The 25,571-nt window shown below is 52.0% G+C and overlaps 1 protein-coding gene across 5 annotated transcripts in view; it reads left to right on the forward strand.

Moving 5' to 3' along the window:
- HPCAL1 (hippocalcin like 1) overlaps positions 1-25,571 on the forward strand; it is a 123,831-nt gene that overhangs the window by 41,043 nt on the left and 57,217 nt on the right. The window contains exon 1 of one of the 5 annotated variants that reach the window (XM_003272734.2): positions 23,870-24,030. The exons of 3 other annotated variants lie outside the window; for them this stretch is intronic. The gene's annotated coding sequence lies outside the window, so the exon portion shown is untranslated. One more of the 5 variants, XM_003272732.3, reaches the window with a different exon arrangement.

Raw genomic sequence — 25,571 nt, forward strand, 5'->3', positions numbered from 1 at the left:
CTTTCTGCTGTTCTCTTGTGCTGGGCGTGGCTCAGGGCTGAGGGGAGAGAGGAGAGATGAGGGCAGAAAGAGAAGAGGGGGCAGGCCTCAGGGATGAACACATGGCCCATGGCTGTGCTCTTCCCAAGCAAGCAGTTCTGGAGTGAGACTCAGGCCTCCATGCCTCCTGGGAGGCTGCACCTCTTGGGATATAGAGCACGTTGGCTTCAGACCCAGCAGGAGTACCGGCGGCTGTGTGGTGCATCCTGCACAGAGCTGCTGCTTTCTAACTGGGTTACTGAGCTGTCGAAGGAGCAGGGATGAAGACTCCCTTATTAAAAACTAAACAAAACACGAAAAAGCCAGAACAAAACAAGCAGACGGTTGAGGACTGCAGTGAACTCATTAACCCTGCGGCTTTGATCTCGAAGGCTCGGCCGCTCCTGGCTCAGAGGACCCTGGGGACGTGGTCTTTGATGCTTGCTTTCTCCATAGGCATCACTTCGACCAGCGTCTGTGTGGGGCGTTCAGCAGCCCTGAGCCAAGGATTAATTATGTAACAAGCCCAGATCCCAGCCCTGCCTGAGCAGGCCATGTGCCAGCAAGGGGGGCCCCAAAGTGCCGCTAGGTGCCTCGCAATTAGCATAAGGCCCATTTATCCAGGAAGCCAGAACCAGTGCACATCTGTTAAGCGCATGCACCGAGCGGCGATTCCGTGGTTGTATAGTGATTGTCTTTTTGGAACTCCAGAATAGCTTCTTAGATATCACTCTTCAGGCCCTGAAATGGAGCCCTGTGCAAAGAAATGAAGAAAAGCTATTGGGGCATCTGCAGCCACTATTATACCATCTGGCAGCTCAGAAATATTTTATAATCAAATGAGTAAGACGGGCGTCCCACACTCCACAGTACTCTGCTCCCCCTTCCCTTCCTCCCAGGACTCGCTCTGTCTCTGTCTCTTTCTCTGTGTCTGTCTGTCTGTCTGTCTCTATGTGTCTGTTTCTGTCTCTCTCTTTCTGTGTGTGTCTCCCTCTGTGCCTGACTTTCTGTCTCTTTCTGCTTCTCTGTGTGTATCTGACTCTGTCTCTCTCTTTCTGTGTCTCTCTCTGTGCCTTTCAGCCTTTCTGCCTCTCTCTATGTGTCCGTTTCTCTCTCTCTCTTTCTGTGTGTGTCTCTCTGTGCCTGTCTTTCAGTCTCTTTCTGCCTCTTTTTGTGTGTCTGTCTCTGTCTCTCTCTCTGTGTGTCTCTCTCTGTCTGTCTTGCTCTCTGTTTCAATCTATCTCTGTGCCTGCCTGTCTGTCTCTTTCTTTCTGTCTCTCTGTGTGTGTCTCTCTCTTGGTCTTTGGGACAGACTAGAGGAAGCTTTTTCCCAGGAGTGATGATACTGTGCTCTGCGTTTTTGCCTCTTGCTAGCTGGGTGACCTTGGGCGGCTCTCAAATTCCCTTATGCTGGGTTTCTTCATTTGTAAAATGGAGGCAGTACTTCACAGTGCTGTTGTGTGGGTCAAGATGAGATGAATGTGACCTACTATGGTACTGTTTATTATTTGTCCTAGAAAAACTTTTTTTTTTTTTTTTGAGACAGGGTCTCACTGTCACCCAGGCTGGAGTGGTGGCACAATCTTGGCCCACTGCAACCTTGACTTCCCAGGCCCAAGCGATCCTCCCACCTCAGCCTCCCAAGAAGCTGGGACTACAGGTGCGAGCCACCACACCCAGCTAATTTTTGTATTTTTTGTAGAGACAGGGTCTTGCTATGCTGCCTGGGCTGGTCTCGAACTCTTGGGCTTAAGCGATCCTCCCACTTCAGCCTCCCAAAGTGCTGGGATTATAGGCATAAGCCACTGCACCCATCCAGAAAGACTGTTAAAAATTTTGTGTCTTAACTTTTTCTGAATATAAATGTGATACATGCATGTTCACTGTAAAATAGAAAACATAAAGAAACTAGAAAACTATGACGCCCCTCCCCCACCACAAAAGGGGCAAGGACTGCGAACATTTTGCCATATTTTGGAAGATTTCCTAAGTCGCACAAGCACACAGATGGTCTGTTGATCCAAACCAGGAAGAATAATTGTGGGAATAAGTGGAAGTGTGAGTGTGTGGGTGTGTCTGAGTGTGTGCCCTGGGGGTGTGTCTGTGTATGTGTGAGAGAGCCAGGCTCTGTGTGTGTGTGTATGCATGCAAACACTTACGTGCAATGCCTTGGGGTCCTCAGACCCCCCTTGGTCCATCAGGGGCTGGCAGCCTCCCAGTAGGACACTAGCACAGCTGCACTCGTGTCCTTCTTTGAGAGGGGGTGAGGGGGAGAAAGTTGGGGAGCAGCAGTGACTGCTGATGTTGTGGGGGCCATGGGGAGCCTCCTGGTATTCTGTCTCAAGAGGCTCTGGGGATATGGTGGGAGAAGCCCTCATGCCAGAATTGGGAGGGGATGGGATGGGACTGACCCCATCACAGCCCACATGCCTCATTCAGGGCTTGGCTGTGGAGTCTTGGGGGAGGTGCTCCCTCATCCTCAAATGTTAACTTTGTCTGCCTGGCCCCAGTCCCCTCTGTGGCTTTTTTCCTCTTTCAACTGGGAGGCAGTTCTGTCTTATAGAGATGTTTAACCCTCTAGGTCTCCGTGCAGGCATTTGTGTCGTGAGCCAGTCAGGCTATAAATGGTCCATTAAAAGCACTGTCCAGTTGACATAACCGGTCTACCAGGCTGAGACCCACAGACCCGGGACTGGCATTTATTTATGGGTATGATGTGCAGGGAGAGTGTTTTCCAGTAGCAGGCATCGGCATCATCAAACAGAATGAAGTGTACTGTGTTTTCACCATGATGGTACAAAAACGAGACTGCGAGAGCTTCTCACTTCTCTCCCCTTCCTCCCCTTCCTTCTCCATGTCTTTGTGCCCCTCCACTGCTCCCTCCCCAACGCAGACAGGCCCTGGCTCCCTCCCCCCACCCTCCTCCTTCTCTCTCCTTCTAATTGGGGTCAGGACCACCCTTGAGGATGTTAGATTTTAAACATTTGTTCCTCTTGTCACCCCCACCACCCCACCCACCCACCCAGATTAGTTTCTAAGGGATTTATATTTGCTTGCAGAGTGGTGCAAACTGTTTTCATCCTCAGAGGAGCAGAGTGCTCATAGATGAGTTTGGCCTTACTGGGATTCAGAAGTCTCTAGAGCGCCCCACACAGCCCCCGCAGGTGCTGGAGTTCAGCCCGACACACAGGCCGGCCTCAGTGAGAGGGAGTGTCCGCCTCCCTGGCATCCGTGACCCATACGGTGGATGCCTGTTCTTTAGAACAGCTTGCTCCTTCCACCGTTGGCTTCGTCACCCAGCCCCCGGCCCACCCTTTTCTGAGCACGTCGTCCACACCAGGCAGAGCCCTGTCTCAGAGTCTCACGGGGAGCGGGGCCTTCAGGGAAGGCCCGTGAGCTGGGGCTGACTTGGCTGACAGCAGTTTCCTGATGGTATAAAATGTGCCCCCCAGAGCCTGATAATGGTCACTACGCCCAAGCTCCAGCCCCAGGTGTGGACTATGGTGAGGCCAAGGTGGGGCGTGGGGAGGAGGAAAGAGGTTTAAAATGGCCACACCCACTACTTCTCCTTTGGAAGTGCCTCCTGCCACCCTGGGGTCCCAGGAGCTGATCTGTGGGTGTCTGTCTCCAGCACCCACCCTGCTCGTCCTTCAGGCCCAGCTCTGGCTGTCTGGGCCATTCTGGCGCTGTTCCTCACAGGTTTAAACACTCCAGCAGCAGCCTTTCCCATGGCACTGTGTCTGTGGGGCGGGGTTGGGCATTTTTCTGAGGCCTCCTGTGTTTCACTGGGATCCAGTATGAAGCCTGGCACGGAGTGTGGGCCAAATCGGTTTAATGTTTAGCTCCCCAAACCCTTCATTTCCGTGTCCTCATTAATTCAGACAAGGTTGGGTTTAGCAAACTGTGTCTCAAACATAAGAAAATGCAGCGTGGGAATGGGGGAGGGGAGGAGTGCTGTAGAAGGACCATTTCAGAAGCCCTGGTTTATAGGGGAAAGATTGATATCTTCATAAGTCACTCTTAAGCTTGCATTTGTTAATACTTTAATGCAATGATTAGATACCTACCGTAAGCCTAGCATGGTGGGGATATAAAAGCAAGATCAAGTTCAAGGGGGCAGGGATTTAGGGGCAGTGAGACAGACCTCTTAATCACTTATTTTGTACACATCAGAGCAGTGACATTGTGTTTCTTTAAAAATACTAGGGGCCAGCCCGGGCACAGTGGCTCATGCCTGTAATCCCAGCACTTTGGGAGGCCAAGGCAGGCGGATCAGCTAAGGTCAGGAGTTGAAGACCAGCCTGCCAACATGGTGAAACCCCATCTCTACTAAGAATACAAAAATTAGCTGGGCATGGTGATACACACCTGTAATCCCAGCTACTCAGGAGGCTGAGGCAGAAGAATCACTTGAACCCAAGAGCCGGAGGTTGCAGTGAGCCGAGATCGCTCCACTACACTCCAGCCTGCATGACAGAGCAAGAATCCATCTCAAAAAACAAAAAACAACAACAAAAAAAACTCTGGGCCAGCTGTGGTGGCTCACACCTGTAATCCTGGCGCTTTGGGAGCCAAGGTGGGGGGATCGCTTGAGCCCAGGAATATTTGCCCAGCCTGGGTAACATAGCAAGATCCTGTCTCTACAAAAAAAAAAAAAAAAAAAAAAAAAAAATTAGCCAGGCAGGGTGGTGTGCATCTACAGTACCAGCTACTTGGGAGGCTGAGGTGGGAAGATCACTTGAGCCCAGGAGTTTGAGGCTGCAGTGAGCTCTGATCCTGCTACTGCACTCCAGCCTGAGCGACAGAGTGAGACTCTGTCTCAAGAAACAAAACAAAACTCTGGATTCTGGCCTTCTCCTGGGAAATCCAGATTTGTCTGGTATGATGTTCCTTGAACCCATTTAGTCCAGCAGCCCGGCTTTCCAAAAGTATGTCTGCCTCTCACGGTGCCCAGTAGCTTTAACCAAGAGCTCAGTAAAGGGCCTGTCTGAATTCAATCACATTCAGCATCTATTTCAGCGTTTTATTAGCTTTCGATTAAAGTAGTCACGCATTTGAGCCTGATGGTCTTATTGTTTTCTGTTGTTCCTTTTGCACATTTCCTGCTTGTTTATCTTTGTGGCACTGGGGCATGTTCTTGGCTGCAGTAACAACACTGGCCACGGCAGTGCAGGGTTTCCAAATTTCTTCCCTTTATTAACAGGCAGTAATGGAATCTGAATCTTCAAAAAGAAATTTTACATACTTTTTCTCTACCATAAAACTCATCCATACTTATTAGAACGTCTCAAACATACTAAGTGGTAAGAAGGAGACAAAAAATAATATTTTGTCACCCCTGCCCAGGTAACCACTCTTCTATTTGAGTGCTAGTAAGAAGCCTGCTTTTCCAGTATTATCTGACCTGGCAGGGAGTTGGGTAATTGAAAAAGATTATTAAAGAGGGGATCAGAAAAATGATATAGACATACTGAGCATTTCGTTTTGACATAAAATGTTTCATTTTCATTTAAAACATGCATTTATCCCCCACTTCTTGATATAGGGCCAAGACCTCTCTTGGATTACGGGTCCACTGGCTTCTGTCCTGATATATCTTTTTTGCATTATCCACACTGTTAATGCATTTTCTGAGATTCTCAGTTTCTGTTTCTGTCAAGTAAAGTAGGAACTAGCACCAAATTCTTGCCGATTTCATATACCACTGATATTATACAGTTATTTTGTTCATGCCTAATTGAACAGCCATCTTCCCCCAAACATTCAACTCTGTTTCATAAAACCAACTCCTTTTAATTCCTCTTCCGAGGGTTTGCATAAAATTTAATTAACGTAGGTAATTACATAAGTACTACTGGTATAAGCAGGTTTGGAAACAAACATAACTGAGTCTTGGTGGGCTCAGAGTGCACCTGCCCGAAGGGTCCCACATGCTCTATGCACCCAGAAGGGGACAGAGCATGCCCCATAGTCCAGGGGCAAGTAGGGGAAGCAGCTAATGAGGTCTGCTTTCTTCTGGCCTTTTAAAAATCTATGTCCTTTTTTTTTTTTTTTTGAGGCAGGGTCTCGCTCTTTTCCCCAGGCTGGAGTGCAGTGGCATGATCATGGCTCACTGCTTCTTGGGCTCAAGCAGTCCCCCCACCTTGGCCTCCCGAGTAGGTGGGACTATAGGTGCATGCCACCATGCCTGGCTAATTTTTGTATTTTTTGTAGAGACGGAATCTCGCCATATTGCCCTGGCTGGTCTCGAACTCCTGGGCTCAAACGATCCATCTGCCTCAGCCTCCCAAGTGCTGGTGAGTCACCACACCCAGCCAAAATTTAAAACATTTGTGCCTCAAAGAATACTGTCAAGAAAGTGAAGAGACAGCTCACCGAATAGGAGAAAATATTTGCGAATTGTATAGATTCTAGGCTTGCATCTAGGATGTATAAAGAACTCTTACAACTCAATAATAAAAGACAACCCAATTAAAAAATGGGCAAAGGACTTGAATAGACATTTCTCCAAAGATATACAAGTGGCCAAGAAGCACATGACAAGATGCTCAGCATCATTAGTCATGAGGGAAATCCACATGAAAACCACAGCGAGATACTCACTAAGACTGCTAGAATCAAAAAGTCCTATAAACTCCAGCGGAGACGAGGAAATGGAGAAGGTGGAACGCTCATACGCTGTTGGTAGGACGAAAATGCTGCAGCCTCTTCAGAAAACAGCCTGGCAGTTCCTCAAAAGCTTAAATCTAGAGTTACCATATGACCTAGCAGTTGCACTCCTGGGCATGTAAGAATGAAAGAGAAATGAAAACTTACACATAAATGTTTACAGCAGCATTATTCATAGCAGCCAGAGAGTGAAAATGATCAAAATGTCCATCAACTGATGAATGGATAAACAAAATGTAGTCTATCCATACAATGGAATGTCACTGAGCAGTAAAAGGAATGAAGTTGAGATTCATGCTACAACATGGACCAACCTTGAAAAGATATGCTAAGTGAATGAAGCCAGTCACAAAATACCACATATAATACCATTCCATCTATGTGAAATGTCCAGAATAGGCAAATCTGTAGAGACAGAAAGCAGATTAGTTGTTGCCTGGGGCTGGGACTGGGAGGCTGAGGGGAAATGCAAAGTGGCGGTGAATGGGTATATGGTTTCTTTTGGGGAAGATAAAAATGTTCTGGTCAGGTGCCATGGCTCGTGCCAATAATCATTGCACTTTGGGAGGTCGAATCAGGAGGATTGCTTGAGCTCGGGAGTTTCAGATCAGCCTGGGCAACATGGCGAGACCTCCATCTCTACTTAAAAGAAAAAAATTAGCCAGGTGTGGTGGTGTGCGCCTGTGGTCCCAGCTACTTGGGAGGCTGAGGTGGGAAGATTGTTTGAGCCCAAGAGGTTGAGGTTGCAGTGAGCCATCATCGTGCCACTGCACTCCAGCCTGGGCGACAGAGCAACACCCTGTCTCAAATATAAAACAAACAAACAAATAAAGGGTAAAATTCTCCCTGTCTTAAAAAGGGGGCGGTGGTTCTTTACAAAATTGATCATGGTGATGAGCGATGGTTGCACAGTTGTGTCACCATTGAGTTCCTTCCTTCCTTCCTTCCTTCCTTCTTTCTCTCTTCTTTCTTTCTTTTTTTTTTTTTTATGGAGTCTCACTCTTGCCCAGGCTGGAGTGCAGTGGCACGATCTCAGCTCACTGCAAACTCCACCTCCTGGGTTCAAGAGATTCTCGTGCCTCAACCTCCCAAGTAGCTGGGATTACAGGTGCATACCACCACACCTGGCTAATTTTTGTATTTTTAGTAGAGATGGAGTTTTGCCTTATTGGCCAGGCTGGTTGCAAACTCCTGACCTCAATTGATCCATCTGCCTCAGTCTCCCAAAGTGCTGGGATTACACAGCCAACCATTGAATTTAAATATGTGAATCGTATGGTATGTGAACCACAAGTGTTCTGCCTATCCATATACCTCCCACCCACCTTCCCTCTCCCCATCTCACTGTTCTGGTAAGGGAGGTTCTTGCTTTCCTTTCAGCCTGTTTGGGACCTTCCTTCCTTTTTCCCTTCCCCATCCCTTGTAGCCCCTTCTTAAGAGAGAGAAGACACCTTGATTCCCACCTACGCTCTGCTAAAACTTTTCCGTTCTAGTCTTAAATCTCTCTTTCTTAAGAGCTGATTTCCCAGTAGGGTTTATGTTTGGAGCTATATTAATCCTCCTGGAAGCAGTTGACTTCATCCTCCAGCAGCTGTGCCATCAGCAGAGGCCATGCATGCTGGGGCAAGATCCAGGCCTATCCCTTCCTCTGCAGTCCCCTGGGGACGTCTGGGATCAGGTTCCTTGGTTGGGCCACGCTTAGCTCTCCTCCTCATGGGTGTCTCAATGCCAGGGCGTCAGGGGAGCCGCAGTAGCCAGCTGGGAGAGGGAGAGCTGGGGAGGGAGCTGAGGGCCTGGTGCCCGCAGCAGGAGGGACCTTTGGAGTCTTTCTCGGCTCTGCCCAGGCCTTCTGAGCACAAAGAGATCACTCCAGCCAGCCTTCTGCCCTCTCTGTAGCTGAATGAAAAGACTCTTCTAGTCTTTCTGGCCAACTAGTAAGCTCTTCAAAGGTGGGTACCATTCCTGACATTAGAAAAAACTCAGAGCCGTTTGGATACTGAATACTTTTTGACATGCACTGGTCACTGAACGAGAAGACTCTTCATGAAAATGATGCTTTGTCAGCTCTGTAGAGAGAGGCGACTGGAATTCTGGTTGACCAGGTTAGGGTAAGGGAAGAATGAATCCCGAGTGTCCTGAGCTGGCAGGCAGTCGTGCCGATGCAGTTCTCATCTCTGCTGTCGATTTGCCGGGAGACTCAGAAAAAGGCCGCTATGCCTTTCTGCACCTCAGTTTCCTCATCCGTCAAATGGGCAGTGTTTTGGGCGTGCTGGGCACAGGTTTGTCTGAGAACCAGCTGAGGCCTGTGTAAGCGTGTTGCGCGTGGGACCTACTATTATTCTTTATAATATTAATACCAAGGACATTTAACACCTGCGACAACAAGAACAAGCACCGTCTCAGAAGGAAAGCCCGTCCTCTAAATGAGTGCCTGTAGTGCAGAGAAGCCCCCAGTGCTGTCCTTCTCTTTCTGCCGAGCTCCTGTGCCGGTGCAGTCGTGGGGGGCCCTGTCTGCAGGTGTGGGGATACGGGTTCAGGGCCCCCTGGCAACTGGTTTGTCTTTTAGAGAAGGCAGGACTGAAATGATGAGCTTTCCAGGTAGGTCAGACTCTGGGCAGGTTTCTTTTTAAATTTTTAAAATTGTTTTGAGACAGGATCTTGCTCTGTCACCCAGGCTGGAGTGCAGTGACGTGATCAGTGCTCACTGCAGCCTCGACTTCCCAGGCTCAAGCAATCCTCCTGCCTCAGCCTCCTCAGGTAGCTGGGATTACAGGCGTGTGCCACTATGCCCGGCTACTTTTTTTGAGTTTTAGTAGACGAGGTCTCACTGTGTTCCCCAGACTGGTCTTGAACTCTTGGACTCCAGCAATGTTCCCACCTCAGCCTCCCAAAGTTCTGGGATTACAGGCGTGAGCCACCACACCTGGTCTCAACTAAAATTTTATTGGAACAGCTACACTCATTTGCTTTATGTCATTGTGTCTGGCTGCCCTCATGCAGCAGGCAGAGATCTGCTGACCCCTGGTCTAGAATGTGGAATGCTGGATCCCTAGGTTGAGGGACTTTTTTAATGGTTAAATACCCATACTTAGATCTTTTTCACTGTGGTTTTGTGATGGGATCTGTCATCTCCTCTGGGCTTGCATTTCTCCAGTGACAAGGCACTCACTCCTCCTGCGGCGATGCATTCCAGCAGTCGAATTATGTAGTTCTCTGCTTAATCCTTCCTTAACTTGCTCTTCCCGAAGCCTCAACTCACTCATCTTCCTTCTCAACCCCTCAGGCCCAGCAGAAGTCCTCTCTGTCTTCTCCAGGCGCAGCCCTTCAGCCATACAATCCTGCACGTCCTCTTTCTTCATTCCACAAATACGTTCTAAGGGCCTCCTGCATTTCAGGCACTTCAGAGGACCTTCTGGAAGCTTCCCAGGGCCTGCCTTCTTCCCTGTACTGTAAGGGGACACTTTGCTCAACTGTTCACTTGAACAGAGTCTTCAATCTCTTCTAGCGAATTCTGGGCTGAAACCAATGTCGGCCTGGCCAAATTAAGGCCACGGTCATGGTCAGCCACCTTCCAGGTTGACTTGCCAGGGTGTCCTGGAGGGATCGTTGTTTTTTTTTTACAGAGGCAGGGCTCCCAGGGCTCATCGCACAGCCATGGCCGAGGTGTCGGGACTCAAATTCCAGGCCCTTGGCTGTGCTTCTCACATTCTTTCCATTGTCTGACGGGCTGAGGCAGAGACAGGAATTTTAACTACCCCAAAACTGCTGTTTACGTATTTTACTTTTACTTCTTTCTGGGTTCTTGCATAGGCTTCAAGGAGGGAGGATATGGATATGAGCTTATTGTACAAATGCCCTAGGTTTTCCAAGTGTGTCTGATCTTAAATACACAGCCCTACGTGTGCTGACCTTGTGTTAGAACTTAATGATGCGACGTTTGCTTTGCAAACTGTGGTCCCCTCCTCATAGATCCTTCAATTCAACAAGCCCCCGGGCACCCACCGTGCACCAGGCACTGTGTTAGGTGCTGCGGAGATGAAGATGAGGAGGATGATGGCCTGTGCCCAGGCAGGAAACAGACTAGCAGAAGGACAGGAAGCAAAGTGGGCATGTGCACCACGTATTTAAAGCCCGAGGGAACAGCTGGTAGGATCCTCCTGGGGCTAGGTGGTGGCAGCAGCAAAGAAAGGGGACATTTGAATTGGGCTTTGAAGCGTGCGTAAGAGTTTACCAGGACAGCCACACCACTGATCACTCAAAAATAGGTGGGTTGTGAATCTTCAGCATTCTGGAAAATGTAAAAAGTTGTTCAGTGGGCAGCAGTAAAGAGGGTTTCATTTTCCTGGAGACAGTGCTGCAACTTTGCTACAACTTGGTATAAGGGAGTCCCTTATACAGGGACACCCAGAGAGTGGCTGGGAAAATCAAGAACTGTGTCACCTCCTCCGTTCTTGCCCACTGTCCAGGGCTCAAAGAGACTGGGGAGCAGTTTGCAAAGGCATTTGAAGATTAAGCTCCACAGAGCTGGACACATTTTTTTTTTTTTCTAAATAGATACAGAGTAACCTTGTGAAGGTTTCTTTTGGGTCTGAGTAGGGGACGCACAGGGCATTGCTATGAGGATCTCAGAAACTGGTACCTACTTTCCTCTTATTTGGCACTGGGAGCCCCTGCCAGAGGGCGTGTTCTAGTGACAGCCTTGGGCTCAGGCTTGGAGAGTGCATTCTCTTCCCCAAGAACACTAGTCACAGCTCAGTAATTTACCCCAGGGATCTCACAGAGTAGGTGGGATGGTGTTGATTTGTGGGCCTTTTGGCAAAACATACTCATTCCTAACTGGCGAGGGAACCGCCAATTCATTTATTCATTTGCTCTTCTGAGTCCAGCAACAACCCTATGAGGCAGGTGTTACCTCTGTTTTCTGTTTAAACTGATGCCCAGCAAGGTAGGGCAATTTGCCTAAGGACACGCAGCTCCTAAGCCACTAAACCTCCCACTTGCCTGGAAGAGAAGACAGGACAGGCCTATAGTGAATCATGAGCACAGCATGAGAGTGTTAAAGGTCACAGGATGCCTCTTAGTGCCAGGGGAGTCCATGGTGGAGGCCCCTTTTGCCTGAGGGATTGGGGAGGTGGTGGTTTTGAACTGGGACTTAAAGGCCAGACTGGGGTAAGAGCAAGAGGAGAAGCTTGAGGGAGGATGGTGTGTGCCAGGATGGTGGGACTCAGAGGGTGGTGGGGGGCACATCCACTGTCCCCTTCCATCCTGCAGCCACTCCCTGAGGTGGCATTTCCTTGAATGACAGGTGAGGACCCTGAGGCACGGGAAGATTAAGTAACTGGTCCTAGGTATAAGGTGGCATTTGAACTCAGGGCTATCTGGTTCCACAGCCAGGTCCCGTGCCCCACACACCACACCACCTGGTGCTTGGCCAGCAGGAAATCACGTCCCCCAGTGTGTAAGTCAGGGAGGCAGAGATGCTGAGATGCTCTCACCTGTGGGCTCCTGGGCCCAGCCATGCTCTTGGTGTTCCCTTAGGCCCTGGCCTCCCCGTTCCCTCCAGGTAGACCCCTGCCTGCACCCCTGTCCGTTCTCCCACAGACTCCTCCCTGCGGGGCCACCCATCTCCAAATTCCAGCTGCATATCTGCAAATCCCAGCTGCATATCTGCATCTGTAGAGTGTTTTAAAATAGCGATGGTAGCCTGGGTAACATAGCAAGACCCCATCACCACCAAAAATACAAAATTAGCTAGGCGTGGTGGCACATGCCTGTAGTCCCAGCTACTTGGGAGGCTGAGGTGGGAGGATACCTTGAGCCCAGGAGGTTGAGGCTGCAGTGAGCTATGATTGCACCACTGCACTCCAGCCTGGGTGACAGAGCGAGACTCTGTGTCTAAAAAAAAAAGATGGTGATGCTGTCCAGGCATGACGTAGGAGCCTTCTGTTCCTCCTCAAGGCCTGTACTCTTCTTTCGAGGAACAGCCTCCTTTTAGTAAAGGTGAGGGTGGCTAAGGTGGGACATGAGAGGCGTGCAGTACCCACCAAGCCAGGCCAGCCACATGGCCAAGTTCTCAGCCCCTGGCCCAGTCCAGGGTGTCAGCTCTCTCAGGTTTCGCTCTTTCTCCCGTGTGCTTTCCCCCGTTCTTCTGCACTGTTATCTTTCCTCTTCATCTGAGGCCATGTCTTTACCTTATGTGGTGCTGATGCGGGCCAGGGAAGCTGTGGCAGGGGCCCGGGAACCACCCCAGGGGGATGCAGAGGGAGTGGACCCTGTGGGGCTCGGCCATGGCAGAATTCTGCTCTGACTGGCTTTAGATCGTCGCCTGTGACAGTGTTTCCTCCGAGGAGTGTGTTAGGAAGAGCAGAAATGCCTCCTGCATCTTTATTAGATCCCTCCAGATGGAAATCCAGCAGAAAGCCGACGTTCTTGTAAATATCATGACCTCCCTCCCCATGAGGTGTTTGTAGAACAGTTATTTACTCGCTTTGTTTTCCCCACCTGCAGTTTACAGAAGAAAATCAAGAAAGCATGTTTTTCCTCCCTACATAATCCCATCCCCGGCTGTAACAACAACAAAACCGTCCTCCTGTTAGGAAGCAGCAGTGACTTCTTTAGGCAGAAAAAAAAAAAAAAAAAGTGTGCTATGCCAGAAAGCAGGAGCAGCTGGGAAGGGAGAGGGAGGGGGCCACGCCTGGCCTAACCCCAGGTCACCTTTTACCCAGGGATCCCCTGAGGAAAACAAGCTGTGACCTTGAGCCGACACCAGCCCCAGGGCTGAAACCCCAGCCCTGTCTGAAGGGTTCCTTTCACGTGTCCAACACAGCCCCATGCTGTGTAGCAGCCCTGGTGGAAGGCGCCTTTCTCCTGTGCCTGGAGGAATTGCTGGAAGAAGGAGAAGGCTCGGCACCAGCTTCTGGCCAAAATCGTGGCCGATGGCTGGATGATTCTGGCCCCACTTTAATAAACAGGATAGATGTGCGGTAATGTCAGGTTGTCAGGCCCTATTTTGTGATAGAAAGGATGAGGAGGGAAACAAGCACAAATCAGTAGTGTCACAATCTCAACTGCTTCTTCCTTTCTTGTTAATAGAATCGGAGTCTCACTATGTTGTCCAGACTGGTCCTGAACTCCCAGCTGATACGGAAGTGGGGCAGGGAAGGGCTGGGAGGAGAAGGGCGGGGTCCCTGGTGAGGGCTTCACCCCGGAGCCCATGCCCACGGCCCTAGGTGAGGACAGACACTCCTGCCTTTACACCCAAATGCTGCATTTCCCAAGACCACCCTGGCCCACCACACCCCCATCCTGTGCCTATAAAAACCGCGAGACCCTAGCAGGCACACACAGAAGCGGCTGGAAGTTGAGAGGAACACGTGGGTGGAAGAAGACACACGTGGCTGGACGTCGAGAGGATGTCAAGGGGAACATGCCCTACGGAAGAGCACATGACAGACGCCGGCATGCTGGCAGGCCACTGACCAGAAGAACGACGCGGAGTTTGGCCGTGGTGGTCGGAGAAGAGTCGGGAAAACCATCTCCCTTCTGGCTCCTCCATCTACTGAGAGCTTCTTCCCTTCAATAAAACCTTGCACTCATTCTCCAAGCCCACGTGTGATCCGACTCTTCGGTGCGCCGAGGCAAGAACCAGGGATACAGAAAGCCCTCTGTCCTTGTGATAAGGCAGGGGTCTCATTGAGCTGACTAACACAAGCCGCCTATAGATGGCAAACTAAAAGAGCACCCTGTAACACACGCCCACCGGGGCTTCAGCTGTAAACATTCACCCCTAGACACTACCATGGGGTCGGAGCCCCACAGCCTGCCCGTCTGTATGCTCCCCTCGAGGTTGAGCAGCAGAAGCGAGCCACACCCCCATCACATGCCCTGTGAGGGGGAAAAGGGAACCTTTCCCATTTCACAGCCACATTTTCCTGCTATTTTCTGAAATTCCTGGTGGCCGCTCCCTTGGTGTCCATGGGTGTCTGGTGTGTGTCTATGTTTGCTGCAGGCTGGCCCGACGAGGGTGAGGTGGGCGGTGGGGGGCTCTCTGGACCCTGCGGCTGGCAGGGGTTAGTGGCTCCGTGTCACCTGGTTCCTCTCACTTCTGTTTTCCCTTCTAGCCCCTGCAGGCAGGAGAATCCAACGCAGAGATTAAGAAGTTGAGATGTCTTTGTTCCCAGAGGAAAATCCCTGCAGGCCCTGGCCTCATGGCCTCTGTGACAGCGGCAGGATTAGAGGCAGAGTTGGCCCAGAGGGAACATTTCTCCCACCCTCTGTCCCTCGGGGACCCCACTTCCCAGGTGGCCTGGAGGATGAAGCTGGGGCTCTGGCCTCAGTGAGGGCCTGGAACTCTTTAGAGCTCTGCGCCGGAGGGAAGGAAGGGTCGTGCCTGCATCAGGACCAAGCTCTAGTGGCCTCCAGGCCCGCTCGGTCGCTGGTGGTCCCACCTCCAAACGCAGGCAGACCACACTCCCTGAAGGGCGGCGGCAAGGCCAGGCCAGCACCTCTCCACTCTGAGGAAGGGGCCTTACCCAGATCCCCACATCCCCCACAGCAGTGGCAGTTTGATTGATGTATTTGTGATACGTGAAGGCACAGGGAGCGCCCTTTTCAGAACAGGCTGTGTCTCCCCTCAGCTTCCACACTCCGAACCTGCCTCCTGCCTCCTTCCACAGCACCCGCCAGGTCCACAGAGCCCACCAGATTTGATGTGGGCTGAGCACACCGTCACTCAGTCATTCCTTCATTCATTCTTCACTGTGTGGGGTGTTGGGCCCCAGCGCAGGCTCCTGGCACAGCAGGCATCAGACCCTGGGGAGAGCTTTGCTAGAGGAAGTGCGATGCCAAGGACCCATGTCCTCACTCCCCCTGGGTAGAGCGTGTCGGGTGACTCTGCTGCGGTCTCCAGGGGCTGGCAAGGGAGGGGTGCACCACCAGGGAAGGCAATTCCAGGCAGCAGGCACCAGGAGCCTCATCCAAGAGAAAGAGAAGTTCCCTAGACTCCCAGGCAGGGTGAGCTGAAGGGCCTTGGAGAGTCCCTGAGGCTCTCAGAAAGCAAATGAGCTCAAATGCGGAGGATGGAGAAACGGAAAACAGAAACAGAACAGAACCTCCACCTGCTGGGTGGACGTTAACTGAATCTTTTTTTTTTTTTTTTTTGAGATGGAATCTTGCTCTGTCACCCAGGCTGGAGTGCAGAGACGTGATCTCTGTTCACTGTAACCTCCGCCTTCCGGGTTCAAGCGAGTCTCCTGCCTCAGCCTCCCCAGTAGCTGGGATTCCAGGCACCCGCCACCACACCTGGCAAAATTTTTGTATTTTTAGTAGAGACAGGATTTCACCATTCCGGCCAGGCTGGTCTGCAACTCCTGACCTCGGGTGATCCGCCCACCTGGGCCTCCCAAAGTGCTGGCGTGAACCACCATGCCGCCCGGCCCTAACTGAATCATCACACATTCCTTTGGAAAACAAATCTCCTGTGACGGGTAACCAGCCATTTTCCTGGTGAGGCCTGGGCCCTGTAGCCATTCTAGCATAGTTAATCTGGGACTCTCCTCTCCTCTCTTTTCTCTCCTCTCCCTCCTATCTGGCCTGCTTGCTCCGTCCTCCCCCGCTTTCTGTCTCTCTCCTCACCACGTGCCTTTGGACGTTCTGAATATGCTTTTGTTTGCCTGTCCAGCAGTATTCTCTCCACTGTCTCCTCCTGGGTGTTTGGCGTGTGCCTTGCATTTGCTGTGGGCTGGGATCCGTGGGAATGACATAGCCGGACATGGTCCTGAGCCTGTTGGCCGGGGGACTCCTTTTCTGTCATACTAGATGAGACAGGTGAGACTGCCCTGGAAAGCCCGGCGTGTCTGGCTTCCCCAGTGCTGGACAGTGGCCAGTGTGGTTTTCCAGGTGAGTCCGTGGGCTCCTGGGTGGGTGGTCGGGCTTGTGGGGAGAGCCCAGGCAATGGTTGTAGAGGGGTGGGAGGGGATGGGTGGGTCCCAGAGAGACAGAGAGAGAGAGAGAGAGAGCAGGCTGGTTCCACTTTGGCCTCGTCGTCTAATGAGGAGAGTGCACAGATAAGTCATGCTTTGTTTTGCTCTGTCTCTGGAATTTTAATCAGTTGCACTAATTGTCTTCAAATTATTGGAAGGGAAAAATGCCAGCGGAGGGTCCTGACAGATCCCAGCTGTCTAGCTGAGGACTTATCTTCTCATTGTTCTTGTGAAACCAGTCAGATTTAGGGACTTGAGGTGGATGATTCATTAATTCTTTTAAACTGATTTCCTCAGCCATGTACATATGTGTGAAAGCCCTTCTTATGTTATCAGTATTACCCTAATACATTAGAGGGCTAGGATTTCTCATAAGGCAACCGTTATCTTTTGATAATCACATAAATAACGTTTCCATAGTTCTCGAAAGCTTGCCAGATGCTTTCATGTACATTAGCTAACTTCTTAATTTTGTTTTCTTTTTTTGAGATAGGGTCTCACTCTGTCAACCAGGCTGGAGTGCAGTGGCATGATCTTGGCTCACTGCAACTTCTGCCTCCCAGGTTCAAGCGATTTTCCTGCTTCAGCCTCCCAAGTAACTGGGATTATAGGCGCCCGCCACCATGCCTGCCTAATTTTTGTATTTTTAATAGAGGTGGTGTTTCATCATGTTGGCCTCAAACTCGTGACCTCAAGTGATCCACCTGCCTCGGCCTCCCAAAGTGCTGGGATTACAGGCGTGACCTACCATGCATGGTTGACATTAGCTAATTTAATTCTTACAATAATCTTATGAATTGGGATTCTCATCTCTCTTTTAAAATGAGGAAACTGAGGCTCAGAGAGGTTAAGTCATGTGCCCAAGATCACATAGCTAGTAAGTGACGGGCAGGGCTGTGGAGCTGGTTCACTTGACTCTGCTGCCATTGCATCCGGTTTGCTCTGCCAGCAAGTCTATTGAGCATTTGCTGTGTACCAGCCTCATGGAGGCAAATGGAGCTTCGGAACCCAGGTGTCGAGAATGAGCTGTTGGCACTCAGTCCTGGAGTGGCAGCCTGGGGGGCGGGGGTAGGAGCGTGGGGGACAACAGTCCAGGGAGGGCCACGTGACAGCAAGCAGAGCCTCGAATGCCTGAGTCCTGGCTCCAGAGAGGCCAGCCTGAGCTCCTCCATGTCCTACTCCTGTGGATAGACCCCCCCAGAATGCAGGGGCCTGGGCTGAGCAAGAGGAAGAGAGGACAGGGAAGGAACATGTCTGCTTTGTTCCTTCAGGAAAGGAAAGGTGAGCTGGGCGGTGGGGAGGCCTCCACGGTGTTCTGTTGTAACGTTCTGCCACTTGGCAGCCTCACCAGGGACATATCAGCCCCAGGCTGCTTATCTGCAGATCGGGATCCCATTTCTGCTGCTTTGGGAGAGAAGGGAGGGTAGCCCTGAGGCCATCCCAAATGCGAGTCTGTTCATAGAGGGGCTCTCCTGGCACCTTCCCCAGCCCAGACGCTGAGGAGGGCAGCCAGAAGCACCTGCATCAGGTAGGAGCGCTGAGTCATGAGATTGGGTTGAATGGTGGCTTTAACACAGCTGTGGCCTGTGTTAGAGAGGATGAGTTTGGACCATTCCTGAGCAGAGGGGGACCTCAGAGGACAGTCAGATTGGGGAATCCCTGGCCCAGAGAGGGAAACTGGTTTTCCCAGAATCACATAGCTAGGCGCACCTTTGATGGTTCTCTCGGTGGCTAACGCCTGTAATCTCAGCGCTTTGGGAGGCCAAGGTGGGAGGATTACTTGAGCCTAGGAGGTTGAGGCTGCAGTGAACCATGATCATACCACCGCATTCCAGCCTCGCCAACAGAGCAAGACCTTGTCTCAAAAAATAAATAAAAAATAAAACCCATTCTCACTCTAACCCATACTGTATCTGATTTTTTTCCTGAGGTAGGCTTGAGATGGAAGGGTTGTTATTTTTTGTAAATGCATTAGGGGGCAGAGTGGTGGGAGATTCCCCTGCAGCCCTTCTGAGGCCACGGCCACACCATGGCAAGAAAAGTATTTCTGACTCCCGGAGCTCCACGGTGTGACAGGTGGGCAGGAGCTGCTGGGGGTGCTGGACAGAGGTTTACTGTCCAGCACCCCCATTTCTGCTGCTCTGATGACTTGGGTCGACTGAAGAACCTTGAGGCTTTCTTGCTGTTTGTAGGAGCTTCCAGAAGGCACCTTTTGGGATGCCTCTGACACAGTCCTGCCTATACCCTCTACATGTGGCGTTTCAGGTCTGGAGAGTCATGTGGTGTAGCTGTATTTCTGGGAAGTGTGTGACCCGAAGCCTCCTCCTTCAGAACCACTGGGGAGCTCACAAGCTAAAGTGAGATTCCTGGGTCATCCCAGACCTGCTGAAGCCGAATCTTTAGGGTGGGGCCGGGAATCTGCATTTCAAGCAAGCTCCGGAGGTGGCTCTGAGGCCAGCCACAGTTTGGGCACGGCAAGGCTAGGGAGCCAGGCTTGTTTCGGATCTCCAGTCCTCGTGTGGGCTGCGTGACCTTGGATGAGTCATTTCCCATCTCTGAGCCTTGGTTCTCTGGTCTGTTAAGTGGCAATCTTGCCCCTTCTGTTTTAGGCACTGTTGGGGTGGCCTGCCTTCTGGTAAGCGTTTAGTACCCTGAGCCGACTCAGCTGGTGCTCAGGGAGGCCTTTATCGTGCCTGGTGATTCAGGGTGCTTGGCTGGGTGCTGGGGTGGGACACCCCAGAGGGAAGGGCACTGGTCCCAGCTTGGTGGGGCAGGCCACCTGGAGGAGGGGTGGACCTTGGGAGTGGGTTATATTAGGGCCTCCAGGCCTCAGTTTGGGAGGAGCTTGCAGTGATCTTGGAGATGGTAGTGACCTTGTCCTCCTGCCCTGCCTGGGAGCACAGGCTCCCAGCACGCCGGTGGCAAAGGTCCCGGGGAGCACCCAGAGGGGGGTGTCTGCCTGGGGTCGAGTGTGGGAGCTGGGCCCAGAGCCCCCACTTCTGCCTGGCAGCCGGGGGTCCCTCCAGGAAGCTGAGGTGTGTTTTCTTGAGCAGTAAGGACTGGCCAGAGCCCTGAGGACTGAGAGGTGAGGGTGATGCCCCCCCTACTCCTTCCCCCACCCTCCTGGGAACAACTGCCGATGGCAGGGAAGGGAGGGGCCCCAAGGCCAGTGACCTGGAATGTGATGGCCAGGGGGACAGAGGCTGGAGGCTGTGTGGGGCACAAGGAGGCCGATCGGGTGAGTCCCGGGGGAGACTCCTCGCTGCTTCCCTCAGGATGGTTTCCATGGAACTGCCCTCCCCTGCCCTGACTGCCTCCTTTCCTAAGGGCCCGCCTCCTTTTTTTTTTTTTATTTGGAAACAGTATTTCACTCTGTCACCCAGGCTGGAGTGCAGTGGTGCGATCATGGCTCACTGAAGCCTCGACCTCCCCCAGCTCAGGTGATCCTCCCACCTCAGCCTTCCAAGTAGCTGGGACTACAGGTACGCGCCCCCACACCAGACTAATTTTTGTATATTTTGTAGAGATGAGTTTTGCCATGTTGCCCAGGCTGGTCTTGAACTCCTGGGCTCAAACAATCCTCCTGCCTTGGCTTCCCAGAGTGCTGGGTTTATAGGTGTGAGTCACTGCACCTGGCCATCCCTCCCCTCTTTTATGTCCTTTTCTCCCTCTCTGAGGTAGGGGGACCAAGCCCTCCTCCCCAAGCCCTGTCCGCTGTGGGGCCTTCTACAGTGTGAGCTTGTACATCTCTGTGATGCCACCCAGGTGCCACCAGGTATGTGTGTCCTGATGCCTCTGGCCACCAGCCTGGAAATCTCCCAGAGTTCCAGGTGCTTGGTGGAAGGGATTCATGCACCCCTATCTCCACCCCTACATGAGAGAGCGTCCACACCCCCCGCCCTGAGTTCTGAACTTAGCCACCTCATGTTCAGAAGAAGAAATGGAGGCCCCTAGTGATGTCTAGGCCTCCGACCCTGACCTTGCTCCTCTTGGATGGTATTGGGTGGCATTCCAGGACAGCTGGGATCTTGGTCATCCAGTGGGTGCCCTCACTGTGCACCTGCCTCCAGGTGGTGGGGCGGTAATTGCAAGAGCCTGAGCCCCTCCTCTGGGGCATGTTCTGGAAATAAATACACCTTGTGTCATGGAGATGGGCAGATGAGGTGCCAGCTGTTTGAACAGACAGCCTGGAGTCTGTGCAGGAGTTGGAGGCAGAGCTGGTCAAAGGCTTGCGGAGGGACGAGTGGGTCTCCCATGGATGGCTTTTCTTGGAGGCTGCAGCCAGGAGCCATTGTCTCTCTTCCCACCTGACCTTGGGTGGTTCCCTTTCAGCCCTGGGGTTAGGATGTCCCGCCCAATGCCCAACCGCACACCTCCCTCCCCCTTAGCTGCTTCAAAGCCTAAGATGTGGCAACAGCTAACAGGTGCTTGGTGGTCCCCGCCCACCCTCCTTCAGGCTCCCTACACCCACCTGGGTGGACCTTTCTGTGTTCACTTCAGGGATGAGGCTTGGAGAAGAGGGTGTGTGAGGGGGTGCGGATGGTCCTCCGGACTGGACCCAGGCCTGCTGCATTCTGGGTTGAGGTCCTCTTGCTGCCTTTCTGTGAGCGAGCCTCGCCTGCTGGGTGCTGAGCCCACACCGCACATCCTCAGCCTCCCATTGAGATCAGCTATACGTGATATAGACCAGGGATGCACGCCTCATGAGGAGGCGCTCACTCCCGCAGACACACAGAGTACTCTTTCCTCGAGCTCAGTGCAGTTCGTCCACGTTTTCCCAGCAGCACGCCTCCCGCAGCGTTGTCAATATTTATTCACGGTCGCCGCTGCCTCCCGCCTGGACCGCCCATTCCCTGGGCCCAGTCTGGTGGTGGCCGGCCTTGGAGAGCCGGTGTCTCAGCACAGCACCGGGCACCAGGGCTCAAGGTCAGTGGGTGTGTGCTTGGGTCCCTTAAGGAGCCAAGTCTCATAATTTGCTTTATTTTGTTTTATTATCATTAATTTTTTTTTTTTTTGAGACAGTTCTCGCTCTGTTGCCCAGGCTGGAGTGCAGTGGTGCGATCTCGGCTCACTGCAACCTCTGCCTCCCGGGTTCAAGGGATTCTTGTGCCTCAGCCTCTTGAGTATCTGGGACTACAGGCACCCACCACCACACCCAGCTAATTTTTGAATTTTTGGTAGAGACGGGGTTTCACCGTGTTGGCCATGCTGGTCTCAAACTCCTGACCTCAGGTGATCCACCTGCCTTGGCCTCCCAAAGTGCTGAGATTACAGGCGTGAGCCACCACGCCCGGCCCCTTAAATTTGCTTTAAATAAAGATCTGGTTCTCCCAGATGAGGTTCACAGACAGCTGTTCCAAGAGCACATCTGTCTGGCATCAGGAGACTCACCCATACCAAGCTCACAGTGCTGGCCGTGATCCGACTCCCGCCCCGCAGCTCAAGCTTGGTCTGGAGACCTTCTCTGGCACTTGCCCCGGCTCCCCAGCCCCGGGCTTCCTGCACTGTGCGCTTCCGCTCCCGTCTTCTCCACTAGGAGCTCTATGGTACAGGCTTTCTGCACCTTCACCTCTGGGCCTCCCACCACAGCACGGTGAAGGAACCAACTATCTCACTGCTAGATCCAAGGGTGCTGGGGCCGGGGGCAGCTCTGAGTGTGTCTCATACGGTGACCTTGTTTGAGGGGGCTGTGTAGGCCCAGGATTTTCCTGGGGTGGGGAATGCCAGGTCCCTTGATGCGTTAGGACAAGGACGTTGGCTGGGCGAGGAGGCTGCCTGAGATCCCACAGTGAGGCCGGCCCTGCCCTTGCTCACCCAGCTGATCTGAAACCCTCCAGATGGCCCAACAGAGACCGGGAGGAGCATCCGGTGGAGGACCTGGGTGTGACCCCTGAGACATATTGGGGAGTCCGAGGGAGATTGTTCTGTCTGGAGATTTCCCATTGCTTTTCCAGTTTATTGTCATTGGCTTGGGACTTGAGGGTAACTTCGTCTCTCAAAACAGGCTGAGACTTTTTACAGTTAGATATTTAATATACAGATGACAGGCGGATGGTAGTGTTGTTTTAAGGGGGGATTTTGTTCTTGTTGTTGTTGTTGTTGTTTTTTGAGACAGAGTCTTGCTCTGTCACCCAGGCTAGAGTGCAAGCTCGATCATAGCTCACTGCACCCTCAAACTCCCAGGCTCAGGTGATCCTCCTAACTCAGCATACTGAATAGCTGGGACTGCAGATGTGTGCCACCACGCATGGCTAATTTTTTGTAGAGATGGGATGTTGCCATGTTGCCCAGACTGGTCTTAAACTCCTGGGCTCAACTAAAATTTTAATCTCCAATTCATACATTTCAGAAAGTATAATAATATGTAAAGCAAAATCATAATAGCAACAACAATCACTGTCGTCCCACGGGTTGGTTTAGATGTAAATTTTATGCTTCTTAGCAAAGATGTAAATTTTAGGCTTCCTAGCAAAAATTTGTCGAAAGTGCCAGAAAAGCCCTTGTCCCATGTCACAGTCCCATGACCCACACTCCCATGGAAAGCCTTGGAGCTGATGTCAGCGTGAGCCCTGTGCTGGAGTGGAGGGTGACAGAGCTTTGGAGATGAGCAGCCTCTACTGCTGGGGCCACCCGCCCCCCGGCCCTGGATCCCCACCCAGTGTGGGGTGTTCAGGATTCCTCATGTGACCCTTACCCTGCCTGCCCTGGGACTGTGTGCCTGTGTGCTTGCATGTGTGTATGTACGTGTGTGCCCATATGCATGTGTAGGTGTGTGCATGTGTGTATATACGTGTGTAGGTGTGTATGTGTGTACATGTGCATTGTAGATGTGTGTGCACATGGTGACATCAGTTCCAAGGCTTTCCGTGTGTGTCCATACACATGTGTAGGTGTGTGCCTGTGTGTGCATATGTGTGTAGGTGTGCCTGTGTGTGCACAAATGCACGTGTAGGTGTGCACAGTGTGTGTAGGTTTGTGCGTGTGTGTGCATATGTGTGTGTAGGTGTGTGTGTGTGTGTCAGCATATGTGTGTCTGCATTCACTAGGCCAGAGCTCCTTGAGGGCAGAGTGGTTCCCACCTCTCTGTTCCCCCAGCTCCCAGCCCCGGCCTTTTTAATCACGGAGTAAGTCAAGCCTGCTTTGGGAGCCTTCTGACTCCCCCAGCCACACTGAGTACTCTTTCCTCGAGCCCAGTGCAGTTCGTCCACATTTTCCCAGCAGCACGCCTCCTGCAGCGTTGTCAATATTTATTTGCTGTCGCTGCTGCCTCCCTCCTGGACCGCCCATTCCCCAGGCCCTGTCTGGTGGTGGCCGCCCTTGGGGAGCCGGCCTCTCAGCACAGCGCCGGGCACCGGGGCTCAAGGTCAGTGGATGTGTGTTTGGGCTTGAACTGATGTGTGTGTTTACCGAGCTTTCTCCGCAGCCTGCTCCAGCAGCTCCAAAATGGCATTTCAGGAATTGAATTACCGACATTTCAGTACTTGCGGAATCCAGGAATAGATTATTTGATTGTATCTGTTGGAAGTCATTGCCGTAACTGGCTTCGTTTTCTTCGCCAACATCTAAACCGAGTGGGGAGAGACAGCAGGGGAATGCCGTGGTGACTTGATTTTCCCAAAAGCACATCTCCCAAGCTGGCGGCAGCCGATGGCGTTGCCCCGTGACTGGGGGAAGCCTGAGGACTCATGGTCGCCTCAGGCCGGCCACCTCCGCGCTGGAACCTGCCCATCACATCAACGAGCCCTCTCAGGCTGAAAACCCTGTGCCGGGGTGGCTGCAGCAACACAAGGATTCCCCTCCAGCTCTGTGGTGTGGGGAGCAGAGGGCCACTGAGTCCTGCCGTGTGAGTCACATAATGCCCGTGGCCTGATTTCTGTGCCCCCATCTTGCCTCTTACAGTTTGTTGACCTCAGGGCTCACATATCCCTTGTGAGGGGTTGTGACGGCTTCCGCAGCCATCATGGCTAGTTAGGATTTTCCTCCAGCCCTTGAGGAATTCTCTCAGGATTTTTCCCAGCCTTGTGCATCTGCAGAATCTAGAGGCCCTACAGGAATGTCTGCCTCCGAGTCCATAGTACTTGCAGGCCTGGGAGGCTCGATCAAGGTGGATGTTGACACTTGGTGGGGCTGGAGCCCTGGCTTCCTGGCTGCCTCGTAGCTCAGGCCCGTTTGACGGCATTCGTGAGCACCTGTCCCAGGCGGGAGCAAGTTCAACAGCAGCAAGGGCTCCAGGCAGAGGGAGGTGGGCTCTGATAGGACTCAGGGGCAGCCTAAATGTAGCAGAGAACTGAGAGGGGATCCCTGAGGCCTTCTTGGAGGAGGTGGTGGTTAAGCCAGCTAACTTTGTCCATTGGAAACTGTCACCAGGTCCTTATTAATCAAATAATAATGAATATGCTGTGTTTGGATCCACTAGGGAAAGCTGAAATTGAGCTCAAAGGAGGCATAGATTCAACCAGGCCTGAATTGGTTATGCATTAAGAAGTTCAGCCTGTAATTTTGAAAAAGGAAAAGGCTCTGGCCTCATTAGGCTGCCCCCAGTGTGTCCTTGAGACCTCCTTACTCCTTGAAATGTGCTTCTTAACGTTTTGGAAAAAACAACTTTCTCCTTCTATACTTAGCCCTTATCTCAATGTGCAGGCGCCTACCTGGCCCACTTATCTTCAAGATATGTGCTGGGTTAGGCCTCAGGAGTGGCAGGCACACAGATACTGTATTTGGCCTTGGCCTTCTGCCCAAGTGGAGTCTCCGCATTCCTTTGTATGGGCCCATTGGGGATGCCTGGCTAATCTGCGCACCCTCTTTCCACTCTCCTTCCTGCATTTCTCCTTCCCTTCAGTAGTGGCTCCCTTCCCATTCCCCAATTCGCCTCTGCTTTTATCCTCTTCCAGTCGAATTCCCATC

This window comes from Nomascus leucogenys, chromosome 19 (assembly GCF_006542625.1).
Source record: "Nomascus leucogenys isolate Asia chromosome 19, Asia_NLE_v1, whole genome shotgun sequence".
Classification (NCBI taxonomy): domain Eukaryota; kingdom Metazoa; phylum Chordata; class Mammalia; order Primates; family Hylobatidae; genus Nomascus; species Nomascus leucogenys.